Source organism: Orcinus orca, chromosome 20, assembly GCF_937001465.1.
Source record: "Orcinus orca chromosome 20, mOrcOrc1.1, whole genome shotgun sequence".
In the NCBI taxonomy this organism is placed as follows: domain Eukaryota; kingdom Metazoa; phylum Chordata; class Mammalia; order Artiodactyla; family Delphinidae; genus Orcinus; species Orcinus orca.
In genome coordinates this window covers 54,500,427-54,522,022 of record NC_064578.1, presented here as the reverse complement: position 1 = coordinate 54,522,022, position 21,596 = coordinate 54,500,427, and the positions used below count along the sequence as shown (strand labels likewise).

Below are 21,596 nucleotides of genomic sequence, written 5' to 3'. Positions count from 1 at the left end.
AACAGCATTAATTATTTAATTATTCTTGAGGTAAATTATCACAGTATTTCATATAAAAACACACATCTATCTCTAACTCACACAGAAAGCAAATTTAAGAGACAGTTTAAACCTGGGTGTGCAGAGTAACATGACATGTTCATATGTATTTAAGCAGCATCGTCCATTCAGGCAGTACAGATTTTAAGAAAATTTAAAGGAAATGTATCTTAGAAATGTTTCAAGGAAGATACGGGCAGTGAGTTGTGTCACTTACACTGTCACGTCACTGTCCGACCATTCCCAGATAATGACAGGAGTCACGTCCAGCACGTGTTGATGTACACAGTGACCAGACCGAGTCGCTGATCTGAGCAAACTGTACTGTGTGCAAGTATGGGTCCTTCCTTATGCAGTGTGTGGGGTATGGGGAGGGGTGGGGTCTTATGGGAACTGGGGAGCCCAAGTGCTAAATACTGACACAGTACTAAGAAGTACCAATAGAGTTCACTTAGATCCACAAAAATCTGAGGGAAGGCCAGGACTGGGATTTAACAAAGCAAGAGTGAAGTAGTGGGCAATGTGGGAGCACTGCTTGTGCTTGCAAATCTATGGGAAGAGGACTGTACTGCAGCAGATGAAGGCCTAACCTTGGGAAAAGAACTGTCGTAGCAAGAAGCATAAACATGACTCATTCTATGGAAACACTATGGTTGGTATGAAGGAAATGTGGAAGATATTAGGAAGACAGAGAGTGCTGTTATGGGAAGACTGTAGGTTTACATCTATTCCAATATTTGCTCTAAACATGATCAAGCTGAGTATCCCACAAATTCCATTCCTAGGCATATATTATTTGTTCCGCAAGATATGTACAAGAATGTTCTTTGCGGGACCTAAAAGCAAAACCTGGAGAATGAATGAATTCACTCTGTGTGAACACATGTGGATGCAATAAAACCCTCTCAAGGGTACAGCAATGGAGGATGATCATGGTTGCTGGATGATGATCTCTTGGCAGGGGTGACAGGTTGACTGGTGGAAACAAAGCTAGCAGGAGGCTTTTGCCAAGGTTTAACCTCTGTGGATATGATTATATTTGGTAAGAATAACTTTTAAACTACTTACACATTTTCAAATCAGAATATCAATTTTAGCATGAAGTTTTTTAGTGCAAACAGCTTTGTCATATAAAAGTAACAGATCTCTTTTGCAGGAATTTTTTAAAGTATTTGAAATCATATCTTTGGATCTTTTAACATTCCAATCCCAAACATAAAACAGACATCAGATGAGAAGTGCTCTTACTGTATGTGTATCACTGAAGATATATCACTAAAGATATACTTACTCTTATCAATAGAAATTAATACGCACTTAACAAAAAGTGATGAATTTTGACTTCTGGAACAGCAACAGAAAATAGTAACCTTAAGGGCTTAAGGGGCATTACTAAACAACCTAGAGGGGAAAGAACGACTTGTATGGACAAGTGTTGTTCACAGCAGGGTTTAACCATAGAAACAGTTCTGGCAGTGCCCAGCTGATCCATGGCAGAGTTCTATGTGCAGAGATGTGGTTGACAACATAAGCAGCCAATTAACAGCCTAAAGAACAGGACGATAATAGGATGTATATCAACAAGGACCAGGTGACTTTTGATGAAATTTAGTTGAAAGAGAGGACAGGGAACAAAAGAGGCCTCATTGAAATATGTAATTCAAGGAATGTAAGAAAATTTCTGAGAAACATCGTTAGAAGCAGTAATAATGAGGAAACCATGGAGTATAAAAAAATTACCTACATTTCCTTAAATAAAATGAGCTATTTAAATATCAGCATACCAAGATGTGCATGAAGAATCTACACAGGGAGAATAATTATTAGAATAAATTAATGTTGGGGAAGCTAGTAAAGTAGTCTTGTTCAGGTTTCAGAGGCAGCACTAGGCCTCTCTGACCGGGCAATGACCCTAAAAGCTGGCTACATGCCAAACTGCTGAGCTCCCTGCAGGCAGCACACCTTGTAAATCATTAGATAAGATGGGGCATAAGTCTGGGGCCTTCTTGCACCCTGAGGGCCTGGCCAGCCCCCAGGGATCAGAGAACACTCCAAGACTTATGACTTAAAACCAAGGCACTTATGACTTAAAACCAAGGCATTTATGACAATAACCAGAGCTGCAAATTTGCACGCAGGCTGACTGTCGTCCGGGCCTTCCCAGCTGGGATTCCAGATTGCTGCTGAGGGGACTTCCCAGTGCTGCTTGGATCTGGATGTAGGTGCTTCCCCAATTCCATGATGTAATAAACCTGTCTTTCCTATACTTTCTTAGTTATATTATTCTTAATTAGTATCCTGTAATCTTTTAATTCAATGAACTCTCTGAATTCTTGTTTAACTGAGTGTAAGAGTGGTTATTTTGCCAGCAAATCCTACGAACGTAAAATGAAAGTAAAACTTCCAGCAAAACAATTATTTTCAGCAAAAAAAAATTGAAATTAAAATAGAAATCAAAACTTCCTTATAGAAACTACAGCAAATCAATTGAATGGTAACCTGTGACTAAAACTTAATAAGAAAAATTTAATTGAGGAAAATGTGTGTTAAAACAAATGTGATACCACTAAACACCTATGATAGTGGCCAAAATACAGAACACTGAAAATATTAAAAATTAGAAATGATGCAGAGCAGCAGAAACTTTCATTCATTGCTGATGGGAATGCTAAATGGTACAGCTAGTTTGGAAGAGTTTGCGGTTTCTTACAGTTTTAAATATGATCTAGCAGTCGCACTACCTGGAAGTTACACAAATGAGCCACAAACTTCTCTGCATGCAAAAACATGCACATGAAATAGAACAGATAATCCTAAAATTTGTTTGGAACCAGAAAGACACCGAATAGCCAAAGCAATCTTCAGAAAGAATAAAAAAGGTGAAGGCATCACATTCCCTAATCTCAAGCGATGTTACAAAGAATGGAAACTAAAATGCTACTGGCTTTAAAGCAGACGTAAGTCAATGGAAGAGACTAGAAAGCCCAGAAGTAAACCCACACATATGCAATCAATAAATTTACAACAAAGGAGCCAAAAATATACAAGGGGGAAAGGACAGTGTCATCAATAATTAGTATTGAGAAGACTGAAAGGCACATACAAAAGAATGGAACCGGACCACTATCTTATACCATATGCATAAATTAACTCAAAACAGAGTAAAGACTTGAATGTAATACCTGAAAAAAAAAACTCCTAGAAGAAAGCATAGTAAGCTCCTTGATATCATGTCAGTGATTTTTTGAATCTGAAATGAAAAGTAAAAGCAAAAGAAACAAAAATAAACAGGTCTACATCAATCTAAAAAGTTTGTGCACAAGAATGGAATCTATCAACAAAATGCAAAGGCAACGTATGGGTTGGGAGAAAATATTTACAAATCATATTTAAGGGGCTTAAAATCTAAATTACATAAAGAGCTCACAGCTCAACAGCAAAAACAACAAAAATTCTGATTAAAAAAAAAAAATGGGCAGAAGATCCGAATAGATTTTCTTCTGAAGAAATCATACAGTTGGTCAACAGATACATGAAAAGATGTTCAACATCATCATCAGGAGAATGAACATTAAAACCACAATGAGATCTCACCTCACAATTCTTAGAATGGCTTTAACATAGACATAAATATACGACAAGCAAGTGTTGGCAAGGATGTGGAGAAAAGGGAATCCTTGTGTTCTCTTAGTGCCAACACTACGAAAAACAGTACAGATGTTCTGCAAATAAATAGAACTAACATAATACCCAGCAATTCCATTTCTGGGTATTTATATGATGAAAATGAAAACACTATCTCAAAAAGATATATGTATCCCCCTGTTCACTGCAGTATTTACAATAGTAAACAACCTAAGTGTCCATCAATGAATATGAATGAAGAAACTGTGACATGTCTAAATATATATAGTGTAAAAAACTTGCCATGTGTGACAACATGAAGGGCATTATGCTACCTGAAGTGAGTGACACACAGAAAGACAAATACCTTATGACTGAATGATGATGGGGGATTTTTTTTTGGGGGGGGGGTTCTTTTTTTTTACAGAAAAGCTAATTAGACATATCAGTAAGCCGTGCTGTATTTAAACTACATCTAATTTTTGAATTTTCAATTTTTGTCATTATCCACATCATGACTTCTTCCTACTAAATGAATCCTGGTAACAAGCCAGGATGGACAAAAAAATAACAAGTAGACTTAGCTCCACTTTATTAGTCAGATATTATTAGGAAAAGGATCAACAATACACTTATCATCTTCCCAAAGGATTAAGTTAATGGAAGGTGGTTTTCCTGTCAAATGAGGTAACACTGTCTTCTAGACCAAGGTTTTTGGGAGTGAAACTTTATCTGCTCAAAACATGTCTTATACATTGACAATTAATTCTGTAAAAACAGGAAATGTAAAAACAAGATGAATGTAGTCAGAAAACAGTAGCCATGGGTGGAGGGGGCGTGGTCTAAGGACAGCAGCATGGGTGTTGTGATCCACATGATTATTTGTGCAAACACAGTTCTCAGAGGCTGCAGGTAGAAACAAAAGCACCCCCAAGTGGGCCTAAGTACCTTTAATCCCAGAAAGTTAAGACTGAGGAATACTTATAATTAACCTAAAGGCCTCCCAGTCACGAAAATCCATTTGGGAACTGTTACTGTGGATGCTATAAGAACCTAGTTTAAAAACAAAATCTCAATTATCTCCTGCACCCTTTAAGCTTCTACCCTCTAAAAGTGAAAAGGAAACCTACAAAACAATAAAAAATACTCACCAATCATAAATATCTGACAAGGCACTTGCATTTAGAAGATAGAAAGAACTTATTTATACTCAACAAAAAAAGACAACCCAATTTTAGGATGGGCAAAGGACCTGAACAGACATTTCTCCAAAGAACAAAGAAAAATAGCCAATATGCACACACAGAGAAGATGTTTAACATAATTTTTCAATAGAAAAATGCAAGTCAAACCCAGGATGAGGTACAACTCCACACCCCTTACAATGGCTGTAGTCAAAGAGACAGATAACAAGTGTTGGTGAGGATATAGAGAAACTGGAACCCTCATACACTCACTCCTGGTGGAAACGTCAAATGGTGCAGCAGCGCTTCTGGAAGACACTGGCAGTTCCTCAAAAGATTAAACAGAAAATTACCACATGACCAAACAACTGCACTTTTAGCTTTATGCAAAAGGAAATGTAAATATACGTCCACAAAAAATGTTCAAAAATGTTTCTAGCAGTATTGTTCACAATAGCCAAAAGGTGGAAACAACCCAAATGTCCAACAACTCACAAATGGATAAACAAAATGTTGTATTCGTTCATGGACTATTACAAGGCAACAAAAAGGAATGAGGAACTATTACATGCCACAAAAACAAAAAACAAACATGCAGAAATAAATTCCCTGCATATCAGTATTTATAGCAGCATTATCCATATCATCTAAACTTGGAAGGAACCAAAATGTCCTTCGGTTGGTGAATGGAGTAATAAACTGTGGTACATCCAGGCAAGGGAAATATTATTCACCACTAAAAAGAAATGAGCTATCAAACTATGAAAAGTCATGGAGAAAATTAAATGGATATAACTAAGTCAAAGAAGACAATCTGAAAACGCTATATAAATTGTTTGATTCCAACTAGATGACATGCTGCTGAAGGCAGATGGATGAAGCCAGTAACAAGATCTGTCATTGCAGCAGTTAGGAGGAAGGGAGAGATGAATAGGTAGAGCACAGAGGATTTTTAAATAATGAAATTACTTTTTATGGTACTATTATGGTACACACATGTCAGTATACATTTGCCCAAACCTACAAAATATATAACACCTAGAGTGAACTCTAACATAAATGTGGACTTTGAGGGGGTAATTCATGTCAATGTAGGTTCCTCAGTGAAACAAACATACTCTTCTGTCGGGTGTTGACTATGAGGGAGGGTCTGCATATCTGGGGTGGAAAATACATGGGAAATCTCTATAACTTCCACCTAATTCTTCCATGAACCTAAAACTCCTTTAAAAAAGATAGCCCATTAAAACAAAGGTGTATGGGTTCATAATAGGTACTAACTAATATGAAACAGTAAAAGGAATAGACTACCTTTTCAAAAATTTCTAGAGGTTATACGGCTTTTGGGGAAACAAGTGTTAAGTCAGGGACTTCCCTGGCAGTCCAGTGGCTAAGACTTCGCCTTCCAATGCAGGTGGTGCGGGTTCGATCCCTGGATGGGGAGCTAAGATCCCACATGCCTCGTGGCCAAAAAACCAAAACATGAAACAGAAGCAGTCTTGTAACAAATTCCATAAAAGACTTCAAAAATGGTCCACATCAAAAAAAATAAAAAAGTTAAGGCAAACACTCAAAAAACAAATCCTATAAAATATTAAAGAAATATTCATTCCAAACCCCAAATTGTAGATATAAAACAACACTAAGAATATCATCAAAAATACAGAACTGGGCTTCCCTGATGGTGCAGTGGTTGGGAGTCCGCCCGCCAATGCAGGGGACACTGGTTCGTGCCCTGGTCTGGGAGGATCCCACATGCCGCAGAGCGGCTGGGCCCGTGAGCCATGGCTGCTGAGCCTGCATGTCCAGAGCCTGTGCTCTGCAACAGGAGAGGCCACAGCAGTGAGAGGCCCACATACCGCAAAAAAAAAAAAATACAGAACTGATGATTGAATAAAGAAAAATGAAGGCCAGTTATAACAATGAAATTTGCAAGATGAAAGTTATCAGTGATCTAAAAGCAAAACAAGTAACAGTAGAGTTTAAATGTCAGCATCTACCCCAACTAGAAACTAAAAATACTACAAAATAGTTTGTATACCAATAAAGGCAAACGTACAATAAAGATAGGAAATCATGCACACACAAAGCTAACAGGGCAGGGAGGTAACAAGACAAAAGTAGTAAAATCATCTATATCCACAGTAATTAAGGGATACACAAAACAATTAGATGTAAAATATGATATCAGAAACAGTAATCATGAGAGGAGGAGTACAAATGCAGGGTTTATAAAATGTATTTGAAATTAAGAGATCAGCAACTTAATCATGTATATATAGACTGCTATATAAAAACCTCATGGCAATTGCAAACCAAAATGCTATAATAGATATATACACAAGAAAAAGGAGTCCAAACACAACACTAAAGATAGTTAGCAAATCACAAAAGGGAAAAAAAGACCTACAAAAACAAATCCAAAACAATTAACAAAATGGCAGAACATTCATATCAATAATTACCTCAAACATAAAAGTACTAAATACTCCAACTGAAAGACATAAACTGGCTGAATGGATATAAAAACAAGACGTGTGGGCTTCCCTGGTGGCGCAGTGGTTGAGAGTCCACCTGCCAATGCAGGGGACACGGGTTCATGCCCCGGTCTGGGAGGATCCCACATGCTGCGGAGCGGCTGGGCCCGTGAGCCACGGCCGCTGAGCCTGTGTGTCCGGAGCCTGTGCTCTGCAGCCGGAGAGGCCACAACAGTGAGAGGCCCGCATACCGCAAAAAAAAAAAAAAAAAAAAAACCAAGATGTGTATATATGCTACCTACAAGCAACTCAATTTAGAACTAAAAACACAGAGACTGAAAGTGAGGGGATGGAAAAAGGTATTCCATACAAATGGAAATCAAAAGAAAGCCACAGCAGCAATACTTGTATCAAACAAAATATACTTTAAAATTAAGACTGCTGGGACGTCCCTGGTGGCGCAGTAGTTCAGAATCCGCCTGTCAATGCAGCGGACATGGGTTCAAGCCCTGGTCTTCGAGGGTCCCACATGCTGCAGAGCAGCTAAGCCCATGTGCTGCAGCCGCCGAGCCTGCACTCTAGAGCCCATAAGCCACTGCTACTGAACCCACATACCACGACCACTGAAGCGCACATGCCTGGAGCCCGTGCTCCACGACAGGGGAGGCCCCCCATGAGAGGCCCGCACACTGCAGCAAGGGGTAGCCCCTGCTCACTGCAGCTGGAGAAAGCCCACGTGCAGCAGTGAAGACCCAACACAGCCAAAAATAATTTTTTAAAAAGATTAAGACTGTTATAAGAGATAAAGGACACTACATATTGATCAAGGGATCATTCTAGAAGATATAACAATTGTAAATATACGTGCACCCAACATAGGACCACCTAAATATATAAGGCAAATATTAACAGACATAAAAGTAGGACTCAGCTGTAACAAAATAACTGCAGAGAACTTTAACACCCCACTTACCTCAATGGACAGATCATCCAGACACCAATAAGGAAACACAAGCCTTAATAACATATTAGACTAAACTGACTTAATTGGACTAAACTGACTTGATATAAATATAGAGAGGGGGACTTCCCTGGTGATGCGGTGGTTAAGAATCCACCCTCCAATGCAGGGAACTCAGGTTCGATCCCTGGTCATGTAACTAGATCCCACATACATGCCTCAACTAAGGAGCACACATGCTGCAACTAAGACCGGTGCAACCAAGATAAAAATTAAAAATAAACTTTAAAAATAATAATCATAAGTATATAGAAAACATTCCATCCAAAAGCAGAATACACATTCTTTTCAAGTGCACGTGGACATTCACCATGGATAGATCACATGCCAGGCCACAAATCAAGTCTTGGTAAATTTAAGACTACAATCATATCAAGCATCTTTTCCAACTACAGCACTGAGACTAGAAATCCACTACAGGAAAGAAAAACTGCAAAAACACAAAAATGTGGACGCTAAGCAATATGCTATTAAGTAACCAGTGGACCACTGAAACAATCAAAGAGGAAATAAAAGATACCTGGAGACAATAGCCTCAAGAAAAACAGAAAAAGAAGGCATGACGATCCAGACAGCAAAAGCACTTCTAAGAGGGAAGTTTATAGCGATACAGGGATCAAGGAAAATTTCAAATTAACAACCCAACCTAACCTTACACCTAAAGGAACTAGAGAAAGAAGAACAAACAAAAACGAAAGTTGGTAGAAGGGAAGAAATAACAAAGATCAGAACAAAAATAGAGACTAAATAAACAATAGGAAATGGAAGGAAGCAAGATGGCAGAACAGAAAAACGTGGAGATCACCTCCTCCCACAAATACATGAGGAAAAATTCTCACAGAATACCTAGTGAACGCTGACAGAAGGTGTCAGACAACTGAAATTGCAAGAAAGATCACTACATAACAGGGCAGGATCAAAGGAAAAAACAAAGAAGGAATTGGGACATGACCTGAACTCTGGGGAGAGAGCTGTGAAACAGGAAAGGTTCCCTCAACCTGGGAACCCCCCTCACTGGTGGGAGATCAGCCACGACGGGAAGGGAGCCTCCGGGGAGAAAGGGCAACAAGCAGCCTGCGGCAGGCAGGACAGAGACGGATGAGCACAGAAGGCCTGTGTCACCTATGTGTTGCAACTCGAGCTTCGGCGGACAGACCCTGGGGGAGGACGGGATGGCTGCATGGAAGCAGCCTGAAGCAGCTGGAGTGTGGCACAGGCTGCAGCCAGGGGTGTACCCAGACAGGGCCCGGACCTGCGTGAGAAGTGCTACCCTCAACAGGCACGTGAAGGGGGGGGCCCACCACAGCAGCCCCACTCTTGGCACGCTCACGGCAGGCACAGCTCCACCTCTACGAGCTCTCGGAGCACGCAAGTGTGGGCTGCCCACCCGTGGACGTGGGGCCGACGTTAGAGCCCTCTCCCCACAGCTGTGCCATCTGTGGGCTTACTCTGCCACGGCTGCCCCACAGGTCTTGTAAACTCAGCATCTGTGGGACACCCAAGTGGGTTATGGGGGCTCCCATGGCGGGGGCACGCCTGGCAGCAGCAGCTGTGGGCTTTGTGGGTACACCCATGTAGAGGCAGGGCCAGGGTCTCAGCAGCTTCCGTAGCTTGCGCTGTGATCCTGGTACCTGACTTCAGTATATCTGTATCTACTGATTTGTGCTGGTGGCTTCATGAACAGAGAATCTGAGGGCCAACAGGGCCTACTGCCTGCATTCCCACGGTTGAGGCAGGGCCGAGAGCAGTGCTGACAACACTTTACTCTGAGCCCACACGACACGTGACGGGCGACCACACAACGCAGTCACCGGTGGACAGCTCTTGCGGAGGAATACTCAGGATCCTCTCCCAATGCGAGTGCTCCAGTCCTGCCTGCCTCACATGGCAGCTCAGAAACAGATGTGCAATTCTACTCCAACAACTGGGGACCAGACCCTGCCCCAACAGGGCTGTGACAACCACAGAGCAAAAAGGAGTGCCTAATCAATACCCATCGTAGGCTCTAGTCACCCCTAAACCAGTCACACCCACATCAAGGGGATAACGGACAGCACACAGTGAGGAGAGACGTGCACAGTATCCATACTAAAAACAGCCCTAGCACCAAAAATATTAGACTCACACAGGCTACACAGGGAAGCTCCCACACAGAAACAGCCCTCCAAGACCACAGAAGATAACTGATTCTCCTAAAATCATAGAGTCAGAGAAATATAAGTAAAATGAAGAAGCAAAGGAACCACTCCCAAATCAAAGATCATGAGAATTCCCCTGAAAGAACAATGAAACAGAACTCTCCAGTCTAATAGACTCCAAGTACAAAAAGGTGGTAATAAAAATATTGAAAGAATTATGAAAGGCTATTGAGAGCAATGCAGATTCCTGTAAAACAGAACTAGAAACTATAAAAAGGAACCAAGTAAAATTAGAAAACTCATTTGCTGAGGCAAAAGCTGAGCTGAAGGCAATGAATCACAAACTGAATAATGCAGAATGAATTAGTGATATGGAAGATAAAATAATGGAAATCACCCACTCAGAACAGCAGGCAGAAAACAAAAAAAAAATGAAAGCAATATACAATACCTATGGGATAATATAAAGCATGCCAATCTATGCAGAATACTGATCCCAGAAGAAAACAGAGAAAAGGAGATCAAAAATGTATTTGAAGAAATAAATGAAAGAGACAAAAAAAAAAAGATCAATAAAACTAAAAGCTGGTCCTTTGAAAAGATAAACAAAATTGATAAACCTTTTCTGAGAAACATGAAAAAAAAAAGGGACAGGTCCCAAATCAATAAAATCAGAAGTGAAAAAGAAGTTAAAACAGACACCACCATAATACAAAAGATTATTAAGAAACTACTATGAACAAGTATATGCCAATAAAATGGACAACCTAGAAGAAATGTACAAATTCTTAGAAAAGTACAATCTCCCAGGACTGAACCAGGAAGAAATACAAACTATGAATGGTTCAATTACCAGTAATGAAATTGAATCAGTAATTTTAAAACTCCCAAAGAACAAAAGTCCAGGACCAGTGGCTTCATAGCTGAATTCTACAAAACGTCTAGTGAAGAGTTAACACCTATCCTGAAACTATTCCAAAAAGCTGCAGAGGAAGGAACACTTCCAAACTCGTTCTGTGAGGCCAGCATCACCCTGATACCAAAACTAGACAAATATATCACAAAAAAAGAAAATTACAAGCCAATAACATTGATGAACATAGATGCAAAAATACTCATCAAAATACTAGCAAACCGGGCTTCCCTGGTGGTGCAGTGGTTGACAGTCCACCTGCCGATGCAGGGGACACGGGTTCGTGCCCCAGTCTGGGAAGATCCCACATGCCGTGGAGCAGCTGGGCCCGTGAGCCATGGCCGCTGAGCCTGCACGTCCGGAGCCTGAGCTCCACAACAGAAGAGACCACAAAGGTGAGAGGCCCGCGTACCGAAAAATAAATAAATAAAATAAAATACTAGCAAACCTACTCCAACAATACATTAAAAGGTTCATACACCATGATCAAGTGGAATTTATCCCAGTTGTACAGGGATTTTTCAGTATCTGCAAATCAATGTGATACACTACATTAACAAATTGAAGAATAAAAACCATATGATCATTTCAATAGATGCCAAAAAGCCTTTTAATAAAATTCAACATCTATTTATGATAAAAACTCTACAGAAGGGCTTCCCTTGGTGGTGCAGTGGTTGACAGTCCGCCTGCCGATGCAGGGGACACGGATTCATGCCCCGGTCCGGGAGGATCCCACATGCCGCGGAGCAGCTGGGCCCATGAGCCATGGCCGCTGAGCCTGCACGTCCAGAACCTGTGCTCTGCAACGGGAGAGGCCCACGTACCGCAAAAAAAAAAAAAAAAATACAGAAGGCAGGCATAGAGGGAACATACCATGATAAAAGTCATATGTAACAAACCCACAGCTAACATTACAGTCAACAGTGGAAAGCTGAAAGCATTTCCTCTAAGATCAAGAACAAGACAAAGATGCCCATTCTCACCATTTTTATTCAACATAATTTTGGAAGTCCTAGCCATAAAAGAAATCCATGGAAAGGAAGAAGTAAAAGTGTCATTGTTTGTAGATTACATGATACTATACATAGAAAAGCCTAAAGACACCATCAGAAAACTACTAGTTGAATTCAGTAAAGTTGCAGGATACAAAATTAATACACAGAAATCTGTTGCATTTCTATACACAAAAAATGAAAGATCAGAAAGAGAAATTAAGAAAACAATCCCATTTACCATCACATCAAGAAGAATAAAATACCTAAGAATAAACCTGCCTAAGGAGGCAAAAGAACTGTATTCTGAAAACTGTAAGACACTGATGAAAAAAACTGAAGAGGACAGAAAGAGATGGAAAGATATACCATGTTCCTGGATTGGAAGAATCAATATTGCCAAAATGCCTATACTACCCAAAGCAATCTACAGATTCAGTGCAATACGTATCAAATTACCAATTGCATTTTTCACAGAACTAGAAAAAAAAATTTTTTAGTTTGTATGGAAACACAAAAGACAAATAGCCAAAGCAATCATGAGAAAGAAGAACAGACCTGGAGAAATCAGGCTCCCTAAGGACTAAACTACAAACTACAGTAACTGAAACAGTATGGTACTGGCATACACAAAAAAAGACATGGATCAATGGAACAGGATAGAAAGCCCAGAAATAAACCCACATACCTATGGTCAATTAATCTACCACAAAGGAGGCAAGAATATACAATGGAGAAAAGATAATCTCTTCAATAAATGGTGCTGAGGGCTTCCCTGGTGGTGCAGTGGTTGAGAGTCCGCCTGCCAATGCAGGGGACACGGGTTCATGCCCCGGTCCAGGAAGATCCCACGTGCCGCGGAGCGGCTGAGCCCGTGGGCCGTGGCCACTGGGCCTGCGCATCCAGAGCCTGTGCTCCGCAACAGGAGAGGCCAGAACAGTGAGAGGCCCGTGTACTGCAAAAAAAAAAAAAAAAAAAAAATAGCATTGGAAGAAAAAAGTTACACGAGGGGCTTCCCTGGTGGCGCAGTGGTTGAGAGTCCGCCTGCCGATGCAGGGGACATGGATTCATGCCCCGGTCCGGGAGGATCCCACATGCCGCGGAGTGGCTGGGCCCGTGAGCCATGGCCGCTGAGCCTGCACGTCCGGAGCTTGTGCTCCGCAGCGGGAGAGGCCACAACAGTGAGAGGCCCACGTACCGCAAAAAATAAATAAATAAATAAATAAATACAAAATAAATAAAAATAAATAAATGGTGCTGGAAAACCTGGACAGCTACATGTAAAAGAATGAAATTAGAACATTCTCTAACACCATATACAAAAATAAACTAAAAATGGATTAAAGACCTGAATGTTAAGACCAGATACTACAAAACTGTTAGAGGAAAACATACGCAGAACACTCTTTGACATAAATCACAGCAGTATCTTTTTGAATCTGTCTCCTAGACCAATGGAAATAAAAACAAAGGGGACCTAATTAAACTTAACAGTTTTTGCACAGCAAAGGAAACCATAAACAAAACGAAAAGACAACCCTACAGAATGGGAGAAAATATTTTCAAAAGATATGACCCACAATGGATTAATTTCCAAAATATACAAACAGCCCAGTATCAAAAAAACAAACACAAAATCTTAATTAAAAAATGGGCAGAAGATCTAAATAGACATTTCACCAGAGAAGACATACAGATGACCAAAGGCACATGAAAAAATGCTTGACATCACTAATTATTAGACAAATGAAAATCAAAACTACAATGAAGTTATCACCCCATTCCGGTCAGAAAGGCTATTATCAAAAAGTCTACTAATAATAAATTCTGAAGAGGGTGTGAGAAAAAGGAACCCTCCTAAACTGTCGGTGGAAATGTAAACTGGTACAGCCACTACGGAGAACAGTATGGAGATGCCTTCAAAAACTAAAAATAGAGTTACCATATGATTCTGTAATACCACTCCTGGGCATATATCTGGAGAAAATTATAATTCAAAAACATATATGCACTGTAATGTTCACACCAGCACTATTTACAATAGCCAAGACATAGAAGGAACTTAAATGTCCATCAGCAGATGAATGGATAAAGATATTGTAGTATGTACATACAATGAAATATTACTCTACCATAAAAAAGAATGAAATTTTGCCATTTGCAAAAACACGGATGGACTTCAAGATTATCATACTAAGTGAAGTAAGTCAGAAAAAGAAAGGCAAATACCATATGACATCATTTATAGGTGGAATCTAAGATATGACACAAATGAACTTACCTGTGAAACAGACTCACAGACATAGAGAACAGACTTGTGGTTTCCAAGGGGAAGAGGGGGCACAGGAGGGATGGACTGGGAGTCTGGGTTTAGCAGATGCAAACTATTATATATAGAATGGATAAACAACAAGGTCCTACTATTATAGCACAGGGAACTGTATGCAATATCCTGTGATAAACCTTAATGGAAAAGAATATAAAATGTACATATATGTATAACCGAATCACTTTGCTATACAGCACAAATTAACAGAACATTGTAAATCAACTATACTTCAATTAAAAAAAAAAAATGAGGTCAGCATCACACTGATACCAAAACCAGACAAAGATATCACAAGAAAATTACAGGCCAGTATCACCAATGAACATAGATGCAAAAATGCTCAACAAGATATTAGCAAACTGAATCCAACAATACATTAAAAAGATCATAGATCATGATCAAGTGGAATTTATCCTAGGATGAAAAGATTTTTCAATATCTGCAAATCAATCAATATGATACAACACATTAACAAACTGAAAAATAAAAACCAGAAGGAGGAACCAAGATGGTGGAGCAGTAGGATGTGAAGCTCACCTTCTCCCACAAATATCTCCATGGGGAACGATTCTCACATAATATCTACTGAACACTGGCAGACCAACTCAGACTGCTGAAAGGGCAAGAAAATCTCTACATAACTGGGTAGGAAAAAAAAGAAAAGAAAAGGAAGTGAGAAAGCAGTCGGGACAGGACCTGCGCCCCTGGGAGGGAGCTGTGAAAGAGGGAAGGTTCCTGCACCCTGGGAAGCCCCCTCACTGGCAGGGAGATCTGCTGAGACAGAAGGGGAGCTTCAGAGCCTCCGAGGAGAATGCAGCAGATGGTTTGAGGCAGCCAGAGTGGAGGGAGAAGCACATAGTCAGTGCCACTGCCCTGCACTTCCCAGCCTGAGATGCACATCCTGGGAGCTGGAACTCAGGCCCTGGTGATCAGGCCTGGGAAGAGGACTGGGGATGGTTGTGTGGAAGCAGGCCTGGGGGTGGGGGGGGCACGGGGAGACTGGATTCTGGTGCAACCACAACTGAGGGTGTATGTGGAGGAAGCCCGGGGTGCCTTAGAGGCCAGGCACCATTGTTTGAGGGGTGTGTGAGGGAAGGGGTGACTCACCATCATACCCTTTTCCCCTGTGCACGTGCCTGTTCTCAGAACAGGACACCTCCTGTGCTGGCTCCAGGGCTCGTCATGATCCGCCTCTGCCACCCTCACAGACTCCAGAAGTGGTCAGGAGCTGCCACCACTACCTGGACTCCAGGAATGGTCACAAGCCACCTCCATTCCCATTACATGCTCAGGGGGTGCACCTGAGCCACCACCGCTGCCTAAAACCCCAGGACCCGACACCAGCCACCTCACCTGCACATCTCCTATCAAGAAGATAACGATTCTCACACACTGATGACACACACGACAGGCATCCATACTAAAAACAGCCCTTGCACCAAATATATTAAGCCCACACAACCCCCACATACAAATAGCCCTCGAAGACCACAGCAGACAGTTGCTTCTCCTCAACTCACAGGGTAAGACAAATATAATTAAAATGAAAAAGTAGAGGAACCACTCCCAGTTAAAAGACCAAGAGAATTTCCTTGAAACAACAAACAATGAAACAGATCTCTTCAGTCTAACAGACACCGACTTCAAAAAGAAGATTCTGAAAATACTGAAGGAATTAATAAAGGCTATCAACAGAAATGCAGAGTAGTGTAAAAAGGAACTACAAACTATTAAGAGGAACCAATAAAAACTAGAAAACTCATTTGCACATACAAAAGCTGAGCTAAAGGCAATCAACTGCCCAATGAATAATGCAGAAGAAAGAATAAGTGACCTGAAGGATAGAATAATGGAAATCACACAATCATGACAGCAGACAGAAAACCAAATGAAAAAATAAAATAAAAGCAATATAAGAGATCTGTGGGATATAATAAAGTGTGCCAATCTGTATACAATAGGGATTCCAGAGGGGAAGAAAGAGAAAAGGGGATCAAAAATGTATCTGAAGAAATTATGGCCGAAAAATTTCCAAACGCAAAAAAAGGAAACAGATATCCAGGTACAGGAAGTAAAGAGAGTCCCAAACAAAATAAATGTGGAACCATAAAAAAACCAGAATTGCCAAAGCAATCCTGAAGAAAAAGAACAAAGCAGGAGGCATAATCATCACAGACTTCAGACAATACTACAAAGTTACAGTAATCAAACAGCATGGTATTGGCACAAAAACAGACATATGTATCAATGGAACAGAAGAGAGAGCCCAGAAATAAACCCACATGCCTATGATCAATTCATCTTCAACAAAGGACGCAAGAATATACAATGGGGAAAAGACATTCTCTTCAGCAAGTGGTGTTGGGAAAGTTGGACAGCCACATGTAAATCAGTGAAGTTAGAACACACCCTCTCACCATACACAAAAATAAACTCAAAATGGCTTAAGGACTTAAACATAAGACATGACACCATAAAACTCCTAAAAGAGAACATAGGCAAAACATTCCCTGACATAAATTGTACCAATGTTTTCTTAGGTCAGTCTCCCAAGGCAATAGAAATAAAAGCAAAAAGAAACAAATGGGACCTAATCAAACTTACAAGATTTTGCATAGTAAAGGAAACCATCAATAAAACGGAAAGACAACCTACAGAATGGGAGAAAATATTTGCAAACAATGCAATCGACAAGGGCTTAGTTTCCAAATATACAAACAGCTCATACAACTCAACAACAAAAAAACAACCCAGTTGAAAAATGGGCAGAATACCTAAATAGACATTTCTTCAAAGAAAAAATGGCCAGTAGGCACATGAAAAGATCCTCAACATCGCTCATTATTAGAGAAATGCAAATCAAAACTAAAATTAGGTACCACCTCATACCAGTCAGGACGGCCATCCTTAAAAATTTTACAAATAACAAATGCTGGAGAGGGTATGGAAAAAGGGAACCCTACACTGTTGGTGGTAATGTAAGTTGGTGCAGCTACTGTGGAAAAAAGTATGGAGGTTCCTCAGAAAACTAAAAATAGAATTACCATATGATCCAGCAATCCCAGTCCTGGACATATATCTAGGCAAAACTATAATTCAAAAAGACACATGGGGCTTCCCTGGTGGTGCAGTGGTTGAGAGTCCGCCTGCCGATGCAGGGGACTCGGGTTCGTGCCCTGGTCCGGGAGGATCCCACATGCCGCGAGGCGGCTGGGCGCGTGAGCCATGGCTGCTGGGCTTGCGCATCCGGAGCCTGTGCTCTGCAGCGGGAGAGGCCACAGCGGTGAGAGGCCCGCGTACCGCAAAAAAAAAAAAAAAAAGACACATGAACCCCTATGTCCATAGTACTATTCACAATAGCCAAGACATGAAAACAACCTAAATGTCCATCAACAGAAGAATTTATGAAGAAGATGTGGTACATATATACAATGGAATACTACTCAGCCATAAAAAGGAACGAAATAATGCCACCTGCAGCAACATGGATGCAACTAGAGATTATCATACTAAGTGAAGTAAGTCAGAAAGAGAAAGACAAATACCGTATGTTATTACTTATATATGGAATCTAAAATATGACACAAATGAACCTATCTATAAAACAGCAACAGAATCACAGATATAGAGAACAGGCTAGTGGTTGCCAAGGGGGATGGGGTTGGGGAAGGGGTGGAGTAGGAGGTTGGGGTTAGCACATGTAAGCTTTTATATATAGACTGGATAAACAACAAGGTCCTACTGTGTAGTACAAAGAACTATATTCAATATCCTATGATAAACCATAATGGAAAAGTACATTAAAAAAAGAATATATATATATAACTAAATCACTGCTGTACAGCAGAAATTAACACAACATTGTACATCAACTATACTTCAATTAAAAAATACTGATCATAGGGCTTCCCTGGTGGCACAGTGGTTGAGAATCTGCCTGCCAATGCAGGGGACACGGGTTCAAGCCCTGGTCTGGGAAGATCCCACATGCCGTGGAGCAAGTAGGCCCGTGAGCCACAATTGCTGAGCCTGCGCGTCTGGAGCCTGTGCTCCGCAACAAGAGAGGCCACGATAGTGAGAGGCCCGCGCACCGCGATGAAGAGCGGCCCCCACTTGCCACAACTAGAGAAAGCCCTCGCACAGAAACGAAGACCCAACACAGCCATAAATAAATAAATTAATAATAAAAAAATACTGATCATAAGAAAAAGAATAAAAATCTTATGATCATCTCAATAGATGCTGGAAAACCTTTTGATAAAATTCAACATCTATTTATGATAAAACAAAAACTCTCCAAAAAGCAGGCACAGAGGGAACATACCTCAACATAATAAAGGCCAGATATAACAAACCCATAGCTAACATCATATTCAATGGTGAAAAGCTGAAAGCATTTCCTCTAAGATCAGGAATGAGACGAGGATGCCCACTCAGGCCACTTTTATTCAACATAATTTTGAATAAATTATCACAACAATCAGAGAAGAAAAAGAAATAGAAGGAATACAAGTTGGAAAGGAAGAAGTAAAACTATCACTCTTTGCAGATGACATGATACTGTATATAGAAAAGCCTGAGGAGACCACCAGAAAACTACTGGAGCTCATCAATGAATTACATAAAGTTATACATAATTAATATACAGAAATCTGCTGCATTTCTATAAACTAACAATGAAGTATTAGAATGAGAAAATTAAGAAAACAGTCCCATTTACCATCACATCAAAAAGAATAAAACCTAGGAATAAACCTACCTAAGGAGGCAAAATACCTGTACTCTGAAAACTACAAGACACAGATGAAAGAAACTGAAGATGACACAAAAGGATGGAAAGATATACTGTGTTCCTGGATTGGAAGAATCAATATTGTTACAATGACCGTGCTACCTAAGGCAATCTACAGATTCAATGTAATCCCTATCACAACACCAATGGCATTTTTCACAGAACTAGAAAAAAAATTTTTTTAATTTGTATGGAAACACAAAGGACCCCAAATAGCCAAACAATCTTGAGAAAGAAGAACAGAGACGGAGGAATCATGCTCCCTAGGGACTATACTACAAGCTACAGTAATTGAAACAGTATGGCACTGGCAAAACAAAACACATAGATCTGTGGAACAAGAGAGAGAGCCTATAAAAAAAATCCAGGTACTCATGTTCAATTAATCTACCACAAAGGAGGCAAGAATATAAAATGCAGAAGACAGTCTCTTCAAACAAGTGGTGCTCAGAAAACTGTACAGCTACATGTAAAAGAATGAAATTAGTACATTCCCTAAAACCGTATACAAAAATAAACTCAAAATGGATTAAAGACCTCAATATAAGACCATATACCATAGAACTCCGAGAGGAAAACAGGCAGAACACTCTGACATAAATTGCAGCAGTATTTTTGGGGATTCATCTCCTAAAGTAATGGAAATAAAAGCAAAAGTAAACAAATGGGACCTAATTAAATTTAAAAGCTTTTGCACAACAAAGGAAACCATCAACAAAAGGAAAAGACAACCTACTAAATGGGAGAAAGTATTTGCAAATGATATAAATGATAAGGGATTAATATCCAACATATTTAAACAGCTCATACAACATTACATCAAAAAAACATACAACCCGATTTTAAAAAGGGCACAAGAACTATACAGTCATTTTTCTAAAGTAGAAATGCAGATAGCCAACAAGTACATGAAAAGATGTTCAACATCGCTAACCATCAGGGAAAAGCAAATCCAAACTAAATGATATCCCCTCACACCTATCAGAATGGCTACCATCAAAAAGAACAGAGAAAGTGCTGGCAAGGATATGGAGAAAAGGGAACCCTTCTACAGTGCTGGTGGGAATTTAAAAATTCGTGCAGCCACTTAGCAAAACAGTATGGAGGTTTTCTCATAAAACTAAAGCTACAATTACCATATAACCCAGCAATTCCAATCCTGGGTATATATCCAAAAAGGCCCCAAAACAGTAATTCAAAAAAACACATGCACCCCAATGTTCATAGCAGCATTATTTACAATTGCCAAGATATGGAAGCAGCCTCGGGGTCCATCAACAGACAAATGGATTAAAAAAAATGTGCTGTACACACACACGTACACACACACACACACACACAGTGGAATAATAGTCATAGAAAAGAATGAAATTTTGCCATGTGCAGCAACATGGATGTACTTGAAAGGTATTATGCTAAGTGAAGTAAGTCAGACAGAGAAAGATAAATACTGTATGGTATCACTTATATGTAGAATTTTAAAATATAACATTACTGAATACAACAAAAAAGCAGCAGATGCAGAGATATAACCAGTGGTTACAGCAGGGGAGGGGCAATATAGAGGTGGGAGAGTGGGAGGGACAAACTATTGGGTGTAAGATAGGCTCAAGGATGTGTTGTACAACACGGGGAATATAGCCAATATTTCGTAATAACTGTAAATGGAACGTAGCCTTTAAAAATTGTATAAAATTAAAAAAATTTTTTTCAATTAAAAAAAGAAAACATGTCAGCACCAAATTTATAAGCTTCCTCAATAAAACATGTCAAAATCATATTTGTTGAAAGTGAATGAAGGATGGCACACACAGGATTAACAATGTGGCATGAACAGTAGTTTAATTAGTCTCACAGGTATGAGGTTGTGAACTTGGACACTGTTCTCCTTAGGATAAGTTCCTACACCTTTTATTGCCACCTCAAAGTTGATGACCATATTGTTTCCTACCCACATTGTCACCCTGCCCTAGAGAGGCATTGTTAAACTCCACAAGAACTAGAAGGACAACTGGAGGTTCTTATCGGTCAGGGTCTCCTGATACTTTCTACCTTAGTTTCTTGGACATGCTGACCACTCTATC

The 21,596-nt window shown here is 40.1% G+C and overlaps 2 protein-coding genes across 6 annotated transcripts in view; both read left to right on the top strand.

Annotated features, from left to right (window-relative positions):
* Positions 1-21,596, top strand: part of LOC101281293 (zinc finger protein 665) — a 369,078-nt gene that overhangs the window by 33,214 nt on the left and 314,268 nt on the right. The gene's annotated exons all lie outside the window — the stretch shown is intronic.
* The window catches only part of LOC105747734 (zinc finger protein 677-like), a 136,416-nt gene that overhangs the window by 92,772 nt on the left and 22,048 nt on the right, over positions 1-21,596 (top strand). The window contains exon 4 of one of the 5 annotated variants that reach the window (XR_007474303.1): positions 1,001-18,913. The exons of 3 other annotated variants lie outside the window; for them this stretch is intronic. The gene's annotated coding sequence lies outside the window, so the exon portion shown is untranslated. Of the gene's footprint in view, positions 1-824; positions 18,914-21,596 lie in introns of those variants that run through there. One more of the 5 variants, XR_007474302.1, reaches the window with a different exon arrangement.